At 46.1% G+C, this 21150-nt stretch overlaps 1 long non-coding RNA gene across 1 annotated transcript; it reads left to right on the top strand.

The window, feature by feature from the left end:
• Positions 1 to 1164: 1164 nt before the first annotated feature.
• On the top strand, positions 1165 to 19857 carry LOC132336722 (uncharacterized). Its single transcript, XR_009488938.1, has 2 exons — positions 1165 to 1433; positions 18225 to 19857. It is a non-coding gene; the product is annotated as an uncharacterized LOC132336722 (long non-coding RNA).
• Positions 19858 to 21150: the final 1293 nt, after the last annotated feature.

Consider the following 21150-nt stretch of genomic DNA (forward strand, 5'->3'; position numbering starts at 1 on the left):
CCTTGTCTCCAGTATAGATACAGGAAAAAAATGTGGTGTAGATGACAAATAGGTGCATTGGGTGCTGAACCCAAAGATTTAAAAGATGAGGCCTCTGGCTATTAGCTTTGATTTTTTTTCATGCATGAACACACAATTATATAGTGCATGAACACAAAATTACCACATGCATGAAGACACAATAATGTCATGCATGAGCACACAATTACCTCATGCATGAACACACAATTTCCTCGTGCATGAGCACACAGTTATTTAATGCATGAACACAAAATTATTTAATGCATGAACACACAATTACCTCATCCATGAGCACATAATTGCGTCACACGTAAGTGCGCAAGTACGTCACACATGAGTACACAATTACATAATGCATGAGCACAAAAGTCACCCAAAAGAAGCCAAAACATTTTCAGGTCCTTGTGGCATTTTCTTAAAAGACATTTACAACTGAGTGTAGTGTAAAGAAACGACACAATTTATACAGTGTACAGGCTCTGCTTTGTGCCCAGATTTTCTCGGTCATAGACGTGTGCTCACCCAGCTGTTCTGGAGATGTAAATGAAGAGACTTGGCACACATGGAAGGGCAGAGTATGTCCTCTGACATACCTGTGATACACACAAGGTGTCTATGCCCACTTCAAGGTGTGCAGGGGAAGGCTGGACATATAGGGAGCAACGCAGGGAACAGTGCAGGGAGACGTGTGGGAAGATACCCATAGAGCAGTGCAGGGAGATGTACGGAGACATATGCAGGGAGCAGTGTAGGGTGATGCTGGCTGCGAGCAGCCTCGGTCCGTGCGGCGTGCGGAGTGGGTGTCGCAGCCGGGCGATGCCGGGGTGGCCGCACAGTTTGTCCACAAGGTCTATCCACAAGGTCTGTCCGCAGGGTTTGTCAACACGGTCTGTCCGCGGGGTTTGTCCCCCCGGGCCCGGCTCGACCCTCGCTCCGCTCCGCGCAGCGCCGGGAGCGGCCGGCAGGGGGCGCGCCGCCCCCTCGGTGCGCGGGGCCGCGGGGCTGCCCCGGCGGGAGGAGCGCGGGGAAGGGCGGGAGCGGCCGGGGCTGCGCGGGGCGCGGCGGCCGCTCCGGACCGCGGACCCAGCGCCTGCCCCGTGCGGGGCCGGCCGTGCCGGCGCGGCGTCGCGGAGGGCAGCGGGTGGGGAGGGCAGCCCGCGAGAGCTGCTGAAGCCGCCGGGCCGGGCTGCGGCGGTAGCTGCCCGGCGCAGGGGTGGGGACTGGCCGCTTCCTTAAACGGCGCGGGAGCAGCGGAGCGAGCCCGCACCGCCCCGGTGCGCCGGGCCGCGCCGACCCTCCCGGGACGCGGCCGCAACACGTGGAGCGAACTTTTGAGGGACGCGTGTCTGCGCCGGACGGGAGCCTCGCCGCCCGGGACCGCAACGCTGCACGGAGCAGCTCGTCTCTCTCCGGTTTGATGGCTCTGGGTGTTGGATTTTGGCTTTTTTTTTTTTTTTCTTCTTCTGCTTTTGGGTGGTTTTGGCATTTTTCCCCTCTTTCCCCTACTTCTCTGGTGTTCTTGTGTCGGGACGCTTCAGTCTCGCTGGGGCAAACGCCGCGTTTGAAAAGCCGGGAGAAATGTTGCAACGTCCCTTGTGGCAAGGCATTTTATTTATTTATTTTTATATTTTGCCTTTTGCAAGTGCAAAGATGAAGGGTAGGAGAAAACCCGCCGTAATCAATACCGGCTAAAATACCCATCTGCGAGCCCCTGGGCTGCGGGAGGCAGGAGAGGGGAGCGCGGCCGCCCGCCCGCCGGCCGCCGCTCCCCGCTCGGCTGTAGCTCAGCCCGAGCCCTTCCCGTGCGGATTCCCGAGGACCTGCGGCTCTGGGCGGGGAGGCGGTGGCGGGGGCTCACGAGCCCCTTTCCCGTGCTCCCCCCCCCACTCAGAGCAGGTAACGGAGGGGGCTCGGGATTTTCTGTCCGTTTGGTGTTTTCGCTCTCCCCTCTCCGCGCACGAAGTTCCCGCAGGAGCGGGAGCGGGATCAGCGGTGCCGAGTCACGATGGGCGTCGGGGCCCGGCCCGAGGTGCAGGACCGGCTCCGGGAGCCGGCACCGGGACAGCTCTCAAGTTCGGGGAGGGGGCGGCGCGGATCGCTGCCTTCCTCGGCCCGGTGGAATGATCCCGCTCCGGCGGGGTCCCCGATGGCTTCGGGGCGGGGGCTCTGCGCTGGCGGTGAGCACCGGCCAGAAAAAGGGGTTCAGTTAAAGATAGCGGTGAGTAGTGGTCGCCTGCGCCTGATGGGCGAGCTGAGGGCTGGGTCTTTGCGGGCGAGATGAGAGGTTCGTGTCTTCAACTGGCCTACAAAGTCCCAGTTCTCGGCTCCCGGGACCTGCCGGGCGCGCAACGGGCGAAGACGGAGCGCGGCGGCGCCGCTGGCGCTGCCCGGGGCCGCTCGGGGGGGACGCGGGGCCCGGGACGGGCGGGTCGGGTCCGGGGACACGGCGGGCGGTGCTCGGGCGGCCCTCCGGGACCGCGGCTTGCCCGGCGCTGGGGTCGGCGGGTGCCCAGCTCGCCGCGGCGAGAGGACGGAGCTGGTTCTCCGCGAACCGTAAGTGCATTTTGTATTCTTCTGCCTCGGAAAGGGCCTTAAACGTACACGTCCTACCGGTGTTGGCGGCCATCCCCGCGGCTTCGCGGCGGTCCGGACCGGCTGTGCCCGGCCCTGCCTGCGCTCGGTTTCGCTCCCGCAGGACCATGTGCATCCTTCCCTCCGCTTTCACTTTCTGAAAACACATCTGTTTTCTTTTTTTTTTTTTTTTTTTTTTTTTTTTTTTTTTTTTTTTTTAGTAAATCTAGTCACATCCATACGGAGCAGCCGGGCTACCGGAAATTCTCTTACTCACCTAAGCGTTTTTACCACCCAGCATTCCGGAGTTCCTTATTATTTGTCGGATTTCGATTCGGCACACTGCACGTCTGCAGCCACTGGCTTGTGCTCCTTCTTTGGGCACGGTGTATATACAACTCCGGGTGTGTATATTACTCTTGGCTTGTATAGCGTCGTATTTATAACTTCTGTGCCCTTCTGTGTTATGTTACATTACATTTTAAGTTCTTAGAACTATTTTGAGGGTCCTCATAATTTTTTGATTTATGTAGAGATGTTTTTACTTCTCTCTTGTAAAAAGTCAATGATATTGACCTCCAGTAAAGAAAAAGGCCAAGTGGCAACAGTATTTTCAGGGATAAGGTCTATAAAAGCAAATGAAAAATTAAAATCTTCCTGTGTGTTTTTTTGAGCCACTTAGAATTTAATTTTCTCTCTGATGTAGCATTGTAGGAGTCTACATTCTGTATATGTGTACACAGACTCACACAACTTTTATGCTCTGTTCCCATGAAATTTTTATGAACAAACTCGGTTTTCAGCACAATTTTTTGTAGCCATTGCCCAAGAAAAATAAGTGTTATTTCTTTCCCAGTTAGGAGAAATTTAGAAATGCTGTTACAGACCTCTGCATATTTTTTTCTCCTTCAGCCCTTTATATCCAAACACTTGCGTGCAGCACACTAACGTGTATTAATAGCTATTGCTCTGACACAGGTCCTGACACAGGTCAGGACATACAGACCTTGACAGATCAGAATTATCTCCTATATGTGGTCCCTCAGGTGCTTCCTTTGACTTGGGGGACACTGGATGCTCTCAGGTGTTACTTGGGCCTGTTCACTTCATGAACCTGTTCTGGTTGAGATCTTTCTTTGAAACCAAAATTTCAGGGAAAACTTTTTGCACGTTTCTTTTCCCTATATGCTTGTTTTTCCAAAGAACCCAGTCTAGTGGCCGCAAAACGGAAAACTACCTGAAAGTAAGGAGTAAATGCAAAGGTACTGTTACCCATTTAGGAGAGAGCCCTTTGGAGCCCACTCCGCCAGCCTGTTTGTAGCCATATTCCCCCTGCAGATCCGTAGCCCTTAACAAAATGAATCTGCAGTGAAATCACAGAAATCTGATTCTAATCATCCGCCCTGGAACAAGTCGGCGCTACAAGAAGACGAGCATAGTGTAAAAATACTTCAGGCCCGCGGAGCCGTATCATTAACATTAAAACCTGATGGTGTGAAAGGGGGACGGGGAGCAGATTCCTGTGCCTCCTCAGCCCACTCCTTCCAACTTGTGCAGCTTGTTAGGCATCTCTGACAAGCAGCGATTTTTGTGGAGGTTGGTTGTGTTGCTAGTCGGGCTCCTGGACTTGCTGGTGGGCTAAAGTGAAGTTTTCCCTTTCATATCAGACTTTCTTAACTGTGCTGTTCTTTGTTAAGCTGGGTAAACAGCTGAGTTTAGCTTTTGTCAGGTTTAACATAATTTGGATTCTTTTTTTTTCCCCAGAAACATTTAGTTTCTTCCTGCCTTTAAGTAGCTCTGGCAAGTTTTGTACCTCTGAAACCTATTTTGGAGCACTATACAGCACAATTTGAGTTACTACCTTTTCATTTGAGTGTACCAGTCAAGATTTAGTGGAAGCCTGGCTTCTGTAGAAAGTGAGTGCTCAGCATTTTACGGTCACCAAGGCTTGTTAAATGTGTACCTTTGAGCTTCCAACTCCCAGGTCACTTTTAGAGGGTTTTTTTCCCATAATGGCATTTGCCAAGGTGAAAGGACACATTTTTGAAGCAATATTCATGTGTTTGCACTAGTGTGGATATAGTTGTCTATAGCTGTGAGAACTCTGTTGACAGACTGGTTGGTACTAGGAATGTGGGTTTTTCTCCATTCATCTACATTATTAGGATTATTTAGATCATAGCCACACACACTGCATTGACAGGCACTTTCCAACTTCTGTCTGTGCCCCAAAGAACATACAGTACAATGCAGATGTACTTCTCAGCATCTGGTTTACACTGTGGAGTTTAAACATTCTCTCTGAATTAATGTTCAGGCTGGAAGGGAACATTCCCTCATGCCCCAAGTGACTTTTTGTGGGTCAAATTACCAAGTAAAAATATTTTATTTTTAAATAATATTGCTCTGAAGGCTGGATTGGGGGTAGACCATGGTTTAGCACTTTCCAAATGCTAAAGAAGATGGTTCAAGCTTCTGCTGCAAGTTGTGGACAAGCTCTTAAATTATTGTTTTAGCTCCGAGGCTTTCATAATGTTCTTTGCTCTCTGGGATGCAGATTCAATTATTCCCCCCTCCCCGGTTAATAATGGGGCTTTGTTTTATTTTCACTTATAAACTTTATGCCTCTCTTGCTAATCTTTCTGTGTGTACAAATATGTTTCCTTTGTCAGTCAGACTTGGCAATACTTAGGCCACACTAAACTAGTTCTGGGCAGTACAGCAAGGCTTTCTATTTATCAGGGCCTTTCCGGGGAAGTTTATTACACTGTAGGGGTGACATTTTCAGCCTTCTGAAAGAGTTGGTAAATATTTGGCAGGTTTTACTCCTCCAGCAAAAAAAAAAAAAAAAAAAAAAAAAAAAAAAAAAAAAAAAAAAAAAAAAAAAAAAAAGTCATATTTTATCTGTGATAAGGCCTGAAAGAAAACTATCTAGGCATTAAGGTCTGAGTTGTCGGACAGAAGGGTGGGGTTCGTGCAGGATATTCTTTGAATTGCCCTGAGTGAAGTCAAATGTTTGCCTGCAATTTAAGAACCACTGTTCCTCTATGTTTGCAAATAGAGACCTTCAAGCCAGGGCTGTATTTTAAGTTGCAGGAGGGCACAGAACAGAACAAGCCTGTGATGTCTAGGTTGCAGGGACAGGTTGGAGTCAGATCATGCCTGGGATCTGCTTTGCTGTTCAGTACAGACCTTTCACAGAATGCTGGACACACTTGTTTTAGAGCCTTGCACCCGTGGAGAGGGCTGAGCCCCACAGGGCTGGAGCAGTGAGTGTGTGCCCAGCTCGCAGGCACTTTTCCCTCCGCTCTTGGCTCCATCTGCAGATGGCAAATGCCAAGCTCGGGCTGTGCTCCATGCCAGCTCCTGCTCCAGGCCAGCTCTTCAGCACTCAGAGGCAACCAGATGGGGAGGGGAATGTGCTTCTCCTTCCCACTGCTGGCCTACTTGAGAAGAATCCTTCCAGCTCCTGCTGATTTCATCACTTCCCTTCCTGAGGACCCGAAAAAGGGCCAGGTCCCAGAGGGGAGGGGAGGAGGGGAGGAGAGCCTGGAAGAGGCTGCAGTGTGGCTGGTGCTGGCCCACAGGTGGGGACACACCTCTGAGGCTTTGGCTCCTTGCCATAGTCCAAGTGACAACCCCGTCAAAGGTAAATTGGTGGCACCTGCATGACTTTCCCAAAGCACTTTGCTGTCTCCTTTTGCCAGTGTGATCCTTGCTTGGTCGAGGGGTTTCTCTTGGGCTTGATTGCTCTGGGGGAGTGAGTGAGAAGAAGGACAGTCTATGTGATGCTACTGCCAGGAGGGTTACAGCTGCTCAGATCCCAAAGAGGGGAGTGTCTGATGGCGGGGGTAGGGAAACCCTTCCTTGCTGAAGGCAGAATACCTCTGTCAGGTCCCATTGCCAGCCTGGGCATTTGTGTGAACCTTGGTGTGAGCCAGCAGCAGTGTGGAAAAGAAATCATGTGGCTGCAGACTGAAGAAAATGAGCCAGGGTGGTGCTGGTCTGGGAACAGCTTCCCCTTCCCAACTCATGGGCTTTGGATTCATGGCATATTTTTTAGCACTGAAGAATCAAAATATTTCCAAGACACTGCTCAGTAGATTTGATTTTGGATAAACTTCCTGAATTTTATTTGGATCTCAGTGGCCTGTCAGTTTATGAGGCTTAGGCTGTTGGGTTTTCCCTTCTATGGCAGCAGGCAATAGGCCTTTGTTCTTTGTGTCCTTTGAGAGAAAGTTCTTCATGGTGTCCCTGATGTCCGCGTGGGTGGATGTTGTGCCCACATTTGCAGGATTTCAGTATTTTCCCAATACAGATTTGTTAGTGACACCATTTATGGGTCCAGGGCTGGAGTTGTGATTCCTAGATCATGCCTGATAGAGCTGTCATTCATTATTATTATTATTATTATTATTATTATTATTATTATTATTATTATTATTATTATTATATTTATTTTAAATGCAAAGCATCCCACTGACCAGGGCTTTGGAGTCCTGCTCAGGCAGTTACTGTGCAGGACTTGGCCAGTGGTGGGTGGATGTCAGCCCATGGGGCAATGCCCACTGCTCCGGGTGGGATTCTGAGGAGCAAACATCACCCCAACTGCCCAGTCTGCTGAATGGGTCAGTCCTGGATGGCTGGAGGCAGGGCAGGATCTTTTCCCATCCTTTTGCTGGTGAAATCCAATGAAAGAAAATAGTGGCATTGCAGTTCTTGCAACTGGTTTGAATCTCTATAAATGCACGTCACTTTTTTTTTTTCTTTTCCCATTCCAAGTATGGAATTTCCTCAAACTATAAAATTTGAAAGCAGATTTGATTCAACAAAATCTCTCTGCATGATAACTTTTGAAGTATGGTGAGGAACTCAATTTAAAACACTTTAATTCAATCAGCAGGCTGTAGGAACTAATTTACAGTGGCCCAAAGGCCTGCTAAAATTAGTCACGGTTTTATGTTTTCAGAAAAAAACTCTTGAGGGGTGGCTCTGTTGTTACAAAGAACAGGACTTTTGAGTATATGACTGTTGGTAAGGTTAAATTCAAATATGCAAGTGCAGTAGTTTGAGGAATAAATTCCAGAAGCTGTTCAAGGTTCAGCTGCATTACAGAGCAATGATCAGGTTGGGTTAGGCAGAACTGCCGTGGACTGAAACATCTGGAACAATATCACATTTCCCCAAAGTGGAATTTTCTTTAGGAGCAGCAGCAATTGCTGATATTTGAGAGGGTGGAGCCAGCAGTAACCTACAAATGGCTGGAAAATTAATTAAGAATTTATAGAGTGAAATATTGAGACTTTGTCAGGAATCATTATTTTGATTATGATCTCTTGTTTAAAGCATCAGCTAATTCTGAGAACTGGGGCTTTCCAGGCTGTGGGGATTGGTTGGGCAGTTTCTGCCGCAGCCAGAACTTGGCTCTTTAGCACTTGGCTTTTTAGTCTTTTGATGAATTCCAGTGAAACAAGTTGTGGCAAACTGTTTTGGAGCTTTGGAGCCAGAATATGCATGAAAAATCTTGTATGAAATGAGAGATTGTTTCCTAAAGAATTTGAATGTAGTTCAGTTAAAATATGCTTGATTTAAAACTGTAAATGCTATTTTGATTTTTTTAAAGAAAGACAAAGATTTCCTCAATTCCTGCATTATGGGTGTATTTTACTCTTGAAGGATACTATAAAAGACTTGAAGTCTCAGTTGCATATTAAAGTACTTTTTATTAAAAAATCTGCTTTGACTACAGAGATATTTTGTTTGATTGTGACTTCATCTGTTAGTTTTGAAGGAAATATTTCTGGAGAAGAAAAACATTTCCATGCAAATAAGAGTTGTACAGAACAAGAAACAGAAAGGTGCTTAATCACAAGTGAGTTCACCCATTTAATTTACCTTGGACCATAGCACCAAAATAAAAAAAAAAGGTCATTTGGAAAAAAAACCCTAATCAGATATTTACAGTATCCATTTTTTCCATCTTGTGGATTATTCAGCACTGCAGTTAATGGTTTACATCAAGCTTTCAGTACATTAAGAATGTGTGCTGCTGTACACACCCCAAAACCAGCCTGAATCCACATTTTAGAAACAACCTAAGTGAAGGGGGAAGTTTTAAACAATTTCACTGAGCAATAAAATTCAACTGAGTAACTTAAGCCGAATTTCTTAAATCTGAGTCAGTAAAGAGCTCCCAAAATGTCACGCACAATAGATTGTAACAAAGGAGGAGAACTTCCCCGAGTCTTTGCACAGTGTTTGTTACTGCAACTCAAAGTGCTACTTTGAGATTAGAATTACTTTACTCCAAGTCCCAGCCTAAATTTAGCTCCAGGATTCACATACTGCACTCACTTCATTGGACGAGTTTGGTTTTCTTGCAGCATATTTGAGCTAGTTTTGCATCTCCTTGGGGAATAAATTACAGCCTGAATGAGAACATTCACACGTATTTATGGCATTAATGCTCTGTGCAGTCGGAGGGGCTGTGTGCAGGCAGCCTTTAAAACTAATGCTACCTCTAGCCCCCATTCCAGGGCTTCATTTAATTTTTGTATCAATGAGCATCAAGGGCAGTGAGAAACAATGAAACATTTTTTCTTCTGACAGTGTTCTCTTTGCAAACACAGCAATAAGTTTCTCACTTTAGAATTTCTATCAGAGTGAACTCTTTCCCCCCCCCAGCCCATCCCCACTTAACTGCACTTCATATAGCGAGTTGTTTCACATGCCCCAAATAAAAATGCAATAAATCCAGAGTAAGAAAAATGCTTATGAGCCAGTTTAAGGTGTTATGTAATACTAGTTACATAAAGTTTTGCATGTCTTTTTACTTTTATGGTATTATTGCCTTTAAAAAGAACACAAACTGCAATTTAATTTAAAAAACATTTGATAGTAGTTTTGTCTTAAAATACATAAATTTGGCTTGTAGATGTGGCTACATCACGGAATGAATTTACAGCTCTCCAAAGAAACAGCAGGTGTGCCCAGTGCTAAATAAAACATCTCCTGTAAGCCGGCAGAGATCTCCTGATCTGCACCAGCCCAGGATTTATCCCGTGCTCTAATTTTGGTGACGGGTAATGTTTTCAGACAAACAGTCACGAGCACACTATCATTTTATAGCACTATGCTCAGAACTGTTGGGAAATTCTGATACTTTCAAACCTTCTATAACTTTGAAGTGTGTTTTCCAAACAGAACTATTTTCCAGCTGGTCAGCTATCAGTATTACATCAATGCCAAATTACAGTCAGTTGTTTGCAGGCAGCAATCAGGGTTTCAGTGCTTAAAAATACATCTAAAGAGGCTGTTGCAAAGCACAGTATGAGCTGTGCTGTAGGGTGGTGGGGATGGGATTATAATCAATGAAGCTCTGACCTGGTGGGCTGCAAATTTCTTTAGAAGCTGTGGTCAGGATCTTGTGTTACCTGTGCCCCTCCTGCCTGTGGCCTGTGCAGTACACAGGAGGTGAATGGAATCAGTCACCAGGCTGAGCTCTTCCTCTCCTGTCTCCTGTCCTGGCTGAGTGAATTCGCACCCGGAAGGAAACACTTTAGTGAAAGAAATGTAGTACATCCCAGAACAGCCTCCAGAAATACTCTCCCACCTGAATGATTTCCACAGCAACCAAAGATTTTACTTTTAATGAAATTTGCTATTACTTCACTATTCCAGGCACAGCTTTGAACGTAAGCAGCGCTGCTGAGCTATTACCACCTGACAGCCAGAAGCCTCTTGTTCATTAAAAGTATTTTTAAAGGGATAGAATTTCCCCTTTTGCCAAGCATTTCTTGTGCCCTCTGCAGTACTGAAGGGCAGTCATGAACCTGGACACTCACAGAGCATTAACTGGTAACATCTCATTCTCACTGAAGTATTTCATTAGAAGTATCTGGGAAAATGATTCCTCATTCACCCAATATGGAGTTCAGTTAACTTCATCAGTCTAAACAGTGGGTCCTGGGTCTGGACTTCACCTCAAGGCAGAGGAGAGGGGGAGATGGCTCCAGGGTCAGGGTATCTCACTGAGTTAATACTTGAGGCTGGGAGAGCGCTCTTACCTCACTAATCAGGAAATTTGTACAATCAGTTTTGAGTCACAGATCTGAAGGCTCCCCAGCCACTCATGCAAATGGAAAGGTTTTTACCACATATTTCAGTTAACTCTTAGATTTGCTTGATGGATTTGGTATGAGAGATCTAAAACTTGTAGATGAGAAGCTCCTCCTGTAACAGGGGACTGGTGGTTGGGCACTGAACACCCACAGGCACCAGCAACAGGGTGTGCCGCAGCCCCCAGCTGTTCTCAATGTTGCTGTGACTTTCTTTCAATCTCCATGGCAAGTGATTTGGGTTTCTTTGACCTATTCTTAATGGCTCTCAACTAATAGCAATTTTAAGGATACCTAGCTCAGCTTCATGTTGCCAAATCTGGCCTAGTTTAATTAATGTCATTCAGCAAATGAGGGGGGTTGTCCTGTGACTTGCTGCTGTAAGGAGCTTCTGTATATATAGAATTGGACCCCAAAACCAGTGGGCATTCTCCACAGTAACCAGTGTAACCACAGTAACCAGTGCCATGTACTTGGCAATCTGCTCCCTTTGAAAAAAACATTTCAGGGTTGCTCATAAGAAGTAATGCTGAAATGAGAGGGAAAAGCCATGTAAATTTTCCCACACATGCAGCACTAAGTCTGGGATCCCTAGTAATGTAAACTTCATTTTCTGTGCAAGATTTTACTGCATTTAGTACAAAAAAAAAAAAAAAAAAGCTTAAGCTAACAACAAAAACCAACATCCTAAGGAGAGAGCAATATAGTTTAAAAGCTCGAGGTCAATGTATTAGTGCTTCAAGAAGAGTGAGTGCACCTGGGCTAGGCCAGCTGTCTCTCTGGGAGCTGTGAGGTTTTTTCTCTTCTCTGTTGTGCCCCAGTATCCAAAATAGACACTTTTCATGAATGTGCTGGCAAGGAACAGCATGTGATGGGATTAGTGATGAGGCGAAGCCAAAACACTTATCAATTATTGTATCTGTTTACTTCCTCAAAGAAGGCTCCCTTCAGAGGCACGTGCCTCCTCGCTTGTAACCAAACCCTCTGTGCTCCCCCTCACTTGTTGAAAATTGATTTGCACATGCTTTGCTCCAGTGGAAGTCTCTTGGCTTGTCCCTGTGAAATGTCACTGCTGGTGGGTGTAGCTGGGCGTGGGTGTTCCCTGCCCTTGGGATGCTGGCACTGCGCACAGGTCACACGCCTGCCTCGAGGAGTGGCTCCGTCCAGTCCATCAAGGCTCCCCAAGTGCCACAAAAAGGGCAGTTGTGTCTTTAAAAAAAAAGTGGAGCTTTCAGGTCCCAGTCTTCTCTACTTGCTCCTCCCCAGGGAATGGACACAATTTGACCTTCCTATATTATTTTGAACTAGGAATAAGCCTTTGCTGGAAAGGTGGAAAAGCGCAGTGAAAAAAATTCCCAGGATCATGTAAGCTGTCGCTAATGAAATGTGGATTTACGTGACCACCCATAGCTGATGCACATTTTATGCTTGACTTCTTCCATGTGATGAGTCCATTGCTAGCAGGGGCAATCGTTTCAATTATATGCTCCATATTTTTTTTTAGGGCTTTGTACACTGCCCAGACATAAGGGAACTAATCCACAAAGTGTGCAAATGAAATGAATCTAAGTTCTTACCTGAAGCAGTACCCAGGCAAAGTAAAAAACTAAACCAAATGCTTTTTAAAAGCTTGAAAATGACAATAATTAGCTCATGTTTTAATGCTAATACATTCTGACCATATATATAGTATTGTAATGCTCATAATCAGTATTGGTGTAAAAATGGGGAGAATAAGTCCAAATTTGTAATTTTTAAAAAAGTCAGAAACTGGACTTTGTGTGAATTCTTTGGAGTGTATGAGCACAGGAGTATTCTTACATTCTTTCCACTTATTTGACCTCAAAGAACTGGTAAATGGAGAGCACCAGAACACCTGATAGATGTACTTAAAGCTCCAGGTCAGTAGCATGCTTAAGCACATGCTTAACTTAAAGCATACAATCAATCACATCCCTTGTCCACAGAGTAATTAAACTTGTGCTTATGTACTTTGTACAGGACAGTACCTGCCTGCAGGCGTTCTCTGAATAATACTATGCCTGAGAAAGTGGTGAATCAGAAAGTGATTTTTGGCTGGAGTTTGAAAATGAGCTTAAAAGAGTGAGTTAGGCACTCAGAACTTGTTAGATTTGAATAGCTATGAAAAAGCTGGTCTTGACAGCAAAGCCGAGTAAGTAGCAAGGTGTGGCCATTTACTTTATGGTAATGCCTCAGTTTTGTTTAAAGTGAAATTATTTTAAAAACCCTTTGCTTGGTAATTCCCTACTGCTCTGCTATAACTCTTTGCTTCCCTCAGTGCTGGGCAGACCAGCAGAACCCAGGCGGGGCAGCCTCTTGCTGGCAGCTTCTCTCTTAACTCACTGCTCAGAGTTTAGGTGGGTTGAGTAGCAGGGGCCAGCACTGGCAGGTCAAGGCCAGCAGCATGGCTGCTTTTCCTGTCATTGATCAGTCTGGGCAGGGCTCTGTGGGAACACACTCCTCTGGAGCCAGCAGGCATATGGGCACTGCTGGTCATTATCCATGCCCCCATAGCCCACTCCAGCTGCTCCAGCACTGCTGGAGCCAGAGCCTTGGGTTACAGCTGCACTACTGAACCCACCAGCCAGTGGTACTGAGTGTGGTCCTGGGCAGAACTGTGACCCGGGACTCCTCCAGCCAGTCCTGGACATTGTCTGAAACTCAGCATGAGCAATGGACCATTAGCAAGAGGCTGTTCCAAACTGTCCCCTTTCCCCCCCTTCTTTTGGAGACTTAAACAAGACAGCAGTGGCCAGACTGGGCTGGCTGGTCATGCCCTGGTTAATTTGCTAGGAATCGTGGAGCCTCTTCCAGCCACAGCTCCTCCCCTGGCGTTTTTCCCCTACTGCTCCCCTGTTCTCCCCTCCTGTCCCTGTCCTGGTGCCAGACAGTTTGATGTGTCAGCCATCACACCAGCCATCACACCTGAGCTGCTCTGGGTGGGTGATTTGAGCAGGCAGCACTGCCATCTTCTTTGCCAGCCTCAGCCAGGTCATGGTCTCTTGCCCCTTGAGTGTAATGTGGCAGCCTCTAGTAGCTTGTTGATGACTAATTGTTTTATTTTATATACTTAAAGTCAACTGCTTTAATCTGCTTGTTCTCCAAGGCTCTGTGTATAAATGCTAGTGAGGTCACCATGCTGAGGCAAACCAGGGCAGCATCAAAAGCTCCTCTTTGAAATATTGGTTCCTGGGTATCTGAATGGTGGGAGGCTTGTTTGCAAAGCAGCCTCTATGGAAAGTCTGCGTAATGTGTTTGATTATCCAACCTTGCCATTTTCAAAGAGACCCAGTCAAAATTACCAGAGCCTAGATGTACCATCTCCTAAAAATAACTTTGGCTTTCCAGCTCCTCTGCTGATGTTGGGAGTGGGAGAAAAAAAAGTGATGCTCCAAAATGGGGATTGTAAAGAGAGGAGATGTCAAATGCATGTGGTCAAACCCACCTCTTGTCGGTCCTGGATGAGCACCCTGGAGGATGGGAGCTCTTCCAGTAGTGCTCCAGTGTTCCTGCCCTTTCGGGTCCCAGGCAGCTTCCCCCGGGCACTGGCTCTCCCAGCCAAGAGCTCAGCTGGGCAGCTCTGCTGGAGACACTGACAATGGGGACATGGTCTGTTCCTTGGCAAAGTGAGACACTTCCTGAATTCTCCTAATGTGTGCCTTTAAAATTTTTTGTGGGTGAGGGACAGGGGCAGAACTGGCCAGGAGAGATCAAAGTTCTCACTATGCATTCCTTTTGTGCTGTACTGTTAATGCTTTCTTGGGGACTGCTCCTGTAATTTTCAAGATGGTGATCAGCCTCATCTTTCATCTTGGTTTTGAGAGAAAAATCAGAGCCACCCCTTGTTTCAGAAAGCAAACCCCACATGTAATAGCTTCTGGAAGTTTTGCCAGCATTTCTCCAAAGCAGCTCAATAATTTCAGGGCCATGCTGATCTGGACTGCTCACTTGGTGTCGTGTCCACTGGCTCATGCACTTCGAGTCAGCTCCAGGTTTGGGAAGTGTACAGTCCCAGAGTCTTCAGAGCCTTGGTGTACTTTCAGCTGCTCTGAAGGCAGCCCTTCCTCGTTTCCAAGCTACATAGATCCAGCACTGCTGCCATCTAAACCCGGAGGCTGAAGCTCTCGTCCGGGCACAGCAGGATCGGCAGCTGCTGGTTAAAAGGCTCAGATCTCTCCTGTGAGTGGGTGTTACTCACTTGGTAATACCAGTCCATTCCAGCTGAGGATCTGTCCCTTTGTTTTGTGTATGGGACAATTTGTTTTCAATTTTTGTTTCTGAAAGGAAACTGTCAAGACAAAATTCACACTTAAAAAAATTAAGGGAAACAGCCTTTTGTCCGTTTCTAACAATCCCCTTCCATGACTAAAGCTGGAAGAATTCTAGAAACTGCAATAATTTTCTACCTTCACTTTGGTTTTGTTCTGCTCTTGTATTTTCTAAGTTTCAGATACAGCACAACAAAAATAATTTGAGTTAACATCAGTGTAACCTAGAGATGTGTGCTTTGATCATCAGAATCTGATTGTGCTTTATCTGGAAGTGGGACAGGGGCAGCAGGGAGCTTAGGCAATATTCACTCTTCTTGTAGTGCACAGCCTTGTGCTGGCTTTGCAATCCAAGAGGGAACATGCAAAACCTCTGTGGAGGGTGTTCCCCTTCAGCACATATCCATCCTCACTCAATTCTGCCAATGACCCAATGCCAGTAAATAAAACTGGGGATGAGACACCCTGCCCAGGCTGCAACAACTCCAGTTACTGCATTCCTGTGCCCTGGGTCTGCTCTGCCTGCTCGTGGTGGGGTCCTGGCTGCTGCAGAGGTTGTGCTCTCCCTGGGGCAGGGGCTCATCAGATTTTCTTCTGTAGTGGTACAGCAGCCAGTGCTGCACAGACCTGGTCCTGCCTGGGGCTCCCCTCAGCTAGAAAGAATTGTTTATTGTCAATCCAAGGAGAAGAAAATAAAAACAAAAAACTTTTGAAAATAATAACAACATGCATCTCATTTTCATTTTAGTCCTAAAAACTACTTGATGCTCATTCCAAAAGAATTGATTCCTTAAATGAATGAAGCAGCCAGGAGTACTGCTTTCAGTGTAGGACTGCTGATGCTCTGACTCATGCTCTGCTTCTCATGGGCTCTGGCTTTTATGCTTCATTTAGGACACCAACATCATTAGCATTTTGAGGGCTGCTGCCTTTTTTTATTATTATTATTGTTACACTGCTGTTGTAACTTTCTCAAAGATGCAAATAATATTTGGATCCAATCATGGCTCATGTTTCATTACCAAATCAGGGCATAGGGTTTGCTTTCAGTTGACTTACAGAAGAAATTGTAAATGAAAATAAGGTGTGGTTCTGTGTAGTTTTGAGAGAGTCTCTGGAGTTTTTGGATGCCAGGTTGTCTGTTACCATGGAGTGTCACCCCATGTGGGATGGGTGAGGATATTTTTCTTGTGTTGCACAGGGCTGGGACCTTTTTGACTCCCCGAGCATCCCTGGTCACACCAGCTGCGAGATGGCTTGTGTGAATGGCAGCACCTGCACACGTGATGCTGGCAAAGGGTCCCTTGCTGAGGCACCCATGTGATGCTTTTTCTACAAGGGCAAGGGAAAGAAGAAAAGCCCTGAGAGTGCTGAAGGGTTCCCTGCTTTGACACAAACTCTTCTGGAAATCCTTGTCACAAAGTCCTTCTCAAGGGCAACAGCTTGCACAGATGCTTGCAAGCCCATCCCAGCTCTCTACAGGCAGAATTCATGGGACAACAATAGAGCAGAATTGTGGGAATCTGCCTGTAGTTGCTGCTGAGTCCACTGCCATCAAAATACTGATCAATTGAAATGAAAATGTTACTCCTTGCCCTAAGAACATGCAGGGATGGGCTGGGATTTCCAGGAGGACTTGTGAATGCGGGTTGAAAATTCCCAGCCAAATACTTAGCCTCTTTTCAGTTGAAAATGTAGATAGATCTTCTTCAGATATTACTTTAGCTGAAAGTTATTAAGAAATCAGAAGTAATTCCCTAAAATTCTCAGCTTTTTTAACAAATTGAAGGCAACTGCTGCTGCAGATGGATGTGAACTTTCCTGCTGGGATCTGAGTGCTACAAGTCCCCAGGGGAGCTCCAAGTGCCCCAGGGGTTGCAGGGTATGACCCAGTGTGGGATGTGTGGGGCCAGTCAGCCTTGGGGTCCCCACTTTCCCTGGCCAAAGACCACTGCTCACATGGGTGCCAGAACAAGGAGTACCTCCAGGGCTGCCTGCAGTGAGCTGAGCCAGGCTCTGTTTGGTGGCATCCTTGCGAGTGACAGACGAGCCATCTGGCATTCCGCTGAAACTCAGCACGGCGTTCACTTAGGAGGAGCCCACAGGGATGGCAAAGCAGTTGCACACCTTCCCCTGCCATGTGGGCTGGGGCTGGGGCACTTCTGGGCACATCAGCAGAGGCGTGTGTGCCACGCTGGAGAGAAGGGACCCTGCCAGACCCTGCCCTCCTGGGGACCGACTGAACGGCAGCAAGAAAAATGAGGGACTTTCAGGGGCAGCTGTGTTTTACTAACCCAGTCATAATGCCCCTAAAAATCCTTATTGTTCTTGCAATAGTCAACTGTGGCACAGGGAGGCCTGGAAGGAGAGCTCGAGGGGGAAGGAGGGCTGGCAGGTTGAAGCAGGTGTCAGGCTGGGGACGGTGCTTCTGTTGGAGCAGAACTACAAGGACTTGGAGTTGTGACCTGTGGTATGGAGCATGTGCTTCTCACAATGCTCAGGGCATGAGAACTGGAGCACAAAGATGGAGAAATTAAACAAGCTGAGCGCCTTCCCTCCCTATTGTGTCTGTCTGACATTTCCCTCCCACCAGAAATAAATACAACTAGAGAGATGCACCCCAAGCCCACAGAAAGAGCCCTTACCCAAACCACTCCACCCCTCCCAAGTCTGTTTTACTCTTCTTTGAGCAAACTCGTTGCAGGTCTCTGGTCATCCACCGCATCCTTCTCTGAGCTTTATTCCTGCTCTCATATTTCAGATCAGACCATGATGAAGTAATAGCATGCAAAGAAGCAATTTGTTAAACAGAACCATAATATTCAATTATTTGCCATCTTTATGCATTCTAATACTTTATTTGCATTTCTGAGAGCTTCTGTATGCTGAGTAAAAGTTTTTATTTTTATTGAACTCTGCAGCAATGTTCAAAGCTTTTATCCTTTAATAACTCCAGGGGTATGGATACACAAAATAATGGCTCCCTGGCCCCACAGCAGCAGCAGTCCTTTCATATTGTCCGTGTGGATTACCTATTCATTACCTTTCTGAAAAGGCTTTGTTTATGGCTTTTAGCATTTTTATCAATTAATTGATATGATTATCAATTAATTCTGCTTTATATGCCCATGCCAATAGATTAGGAGTGCATGCTTTTTTTTTTTTTTTTAACTGGGTTTTATGGCTCTGGAGCAAGATTTACTCATTTGTTATTTGTCATTCTCAGGAGCATTTCAACTGCTTTTCTTAAAGCTGAATTCTTTATAAAGGAGAAGTGACTAGAAACCCTGAGCTGAGTCCCAGGTCTGGCTTAACTTTGTAAGGCACAGTGGCACACTGAGGCTGCTCCACTTAAGGTATGGTATGAACCAGGAGCTGATCCCGTGGCTGTGGAATGAGTGTTCACATGGAGTCATCCTGCTGTAGCTATTGCAGCTGCTGTGTATGCAAGTCCTAAAGGACAATCCTTGTCCCAGTGACAGTGTGACAGGTAAGACAGACACTGGGCACAAGGAAGGCACCGCTGTCAATGAAGGATGGATTCTGTTCAACCCGCAGGGAACAAAGAAACTTGGGCTGCTCAAGGCCCCACAGAACTGTCCAGGAGTGTCCTTTGTGCCAGCTGATTCCAGGAATGTGACACTTTTGGAACTGTTCGTGTCAGGACTTCCTGCTTTGACACCTGTGATTTCAGAGACTGCCTCATCATAGGAAACCCCAGATCTGCTGCTCCTCTCCACAAGGACTTCTGTATCCAGCAACTCTTGTGTCTTCTTTGGATACTGAAACGAGATGAAAGGGCTTGAGTATTTCCTTGGCAAGATGGGTGGATGGAATTTATTTAGTCTGTTCTGATTCTGACACCTACAAGTCAACTGACCCAATCACCTCTTCTGCTAACAGGCTGCAAAACAACACTCTACAACTGTGGAATATTCTTTGTGATGAAAACAGGAGGATTGGGAATGGGGGTTTGTAACTTTTTTGAATGAGTTTCTGTTACAATTTTTATCTTTAATATCAATACTTTAAATAAGGATATTTATATGTTAAAAACCACATTTTTAAAACACGTTTTTTGCTCTGACATACTGGAATACGCCTCCCCAGCCTCTTCCTACCTCAGCTCTGCCACTGTGAAGAGAAGCCACCCATGGATTTTAAGGTCAGAAGGAAAAGTCAGAACTTCTAACAGAGGATGTGCACAGAACAACTCCTGCAGTTCATCCTGCAGCCCAGACCCTGATGAATGGATCTTTTTCTTATGTGCTGTGGGAACTCTGCCTATAGAAATGTCTGAGAAGCTGTTCCAGGGCTTTATAACCTTGTATCTTGTTCCTTGTGGCAAGCTGCAAGTTGCCTGCTTATTCTGGCCTCTGTGGACAAAACCCTCCATGTGTGTGACTGCATGTGGGAAATAGGAGAGCACTGTGATTTGCTGCTGGTTTTGTCAGATCTTTTCCAAAGCAGCTCCCCCAGGTGCCACACTGCTTGTCAGAGAGGAGGGCTGGTGCAGCAGAGGTCTGTAGGGTCACTTGGTATGTGGCCAGGGGCTCACATGAGGATCCCTAGTGCACATCCTGCAGTGGGATCCAGCCTCCTGCAGTGGGATCCAGACTCCTGCAGTGGGATCCAGCCTCCTGCAGTGGGATCTAGCCCTTCTGGTCCCTCTTTAGCACTTGAGGACATTGTCAGCAGACCAAAGTGCATTTCTTAGTACCCACACTAAGTCACTAAGACTTCAACAAATCTGACTAGACTGAATTTTCTTTCTTTTTAAAGTTCAGTGCCACTTAACACCTCCAATTTAGCTTGGGAAAAAAGCAGAAATACCTAAAATAAAGGTGTTTTGAAAAGTACTTACAGGCAATTATGGGTTTTTTTCAGACTCAGTTTCAGGTGATACCCTCAGCTTCTACTGCTGTTAAGCACTGCCCCAGACTTCCTTCAAGTTGCCATCCTTAGTCTGTGCCAAGCATCATGAACATGAAAATAGATCCTGTTGAAATAAAACACTCTGGTCCTCACATGCACACATTTTTCCCTCTGAAAACCAGGTAATAGGAGATGAACTAAGCCTGAGCCTGATGCTGCTTTGCACACCCTTGGAAGGTGCAGAGCATCTGGATTGGTGACTGCCCACAAAGAACTGACCCGAGGCAGCACAGAGCAAAGGGTGCAGGGTGAGATCCCAACAGAGGAAAGGGGAAAAAAGAAAGAAATTTCTCTTCAAGTACAGGTAATTCTATTAATGTCTGCAAGGAGTCTCTCACTGCAGGGGATGTTTGCTGAAATGCCTTGCACTGTTATCAGCTGCTCTCAGTGCACAGCTCCTATCCAGAACAGTTTAATGTGGTACATTAAATCAAACAGAAATTGTATGTCAGACATGTACATGGAGTAAAATCAGAGCAGGAAATACATTTTGCAGGCAAATTTATTGATTTCTTTCATTGAAGCCCTGTGGTACTTTGCTGTAGTTTCTGATGAATAAATAGCTGCTTCACAGAGGAAATACATTTATTTAGGCAAACTTTTGTCATCGTTTAAACATTTGATTTTCAGCAAGACTGAATAAATCCAAGCTTTGAAGGAACCTTTAGCTTTAGCAGGTGGTTATTGGGCTTTGTCTTTTTAATTGTACCAGAATTGGCCACATTTCATCAAGAGAACATTTGCTGGAATTGGTGGGAAAGAAACTACAACTTCTCCAATGAGATGGCTAAGCCAACCTTCACATGAGCTGAACCCTGTTCTGGTGCCCAGTTTGTATCGCCTGGGGTTCAAAGGCTGATACTTGTTACTTTTTAAAGAGAAAAGCCAAAACAATACCCCAGCAAAGTGAGCTGACATCCCTGGGTCCCAATTTCAGAACACAAAGTTATCAGCTGATCTAGAACAGCATGACTGTGCCTTTCTCTGCTACATCAAGTTTGAAAAATTGGTTTTGTCATTGGAACAGGATTTGTCTTCTTAACCTGGAAGCCCAACAGACAGAAAGTCCTCTTGTTACTGAGCTTCATGCTGCTTTATATGCAGCTTAAAAAAAAAAAAAAAAGAAAGAAAGAAAAAAGAAAAAGTATGTGCTGTTTCCTTAATACTAAGGATACAAGAAGAACAGCTGGGGGGTCCCAGGTAGAGAATTGCTGGGT

This window comes from Haemorhous mexicanus, chromosome 20, assembly GCF_027477595.1.
Source record: "Haemorhous mexicanus isolate bHaeMex1 chromosome 20, bHaeMex1.pri, whole genome shotgun sequence".
Classification (NCBI taxonomy): domain Eukaryota; kingdom Metazoa; phylum Chordata; class Aves; order Passeriformes; family Fringillidae; genus Haemorhous; species Haemorhous mexicanus.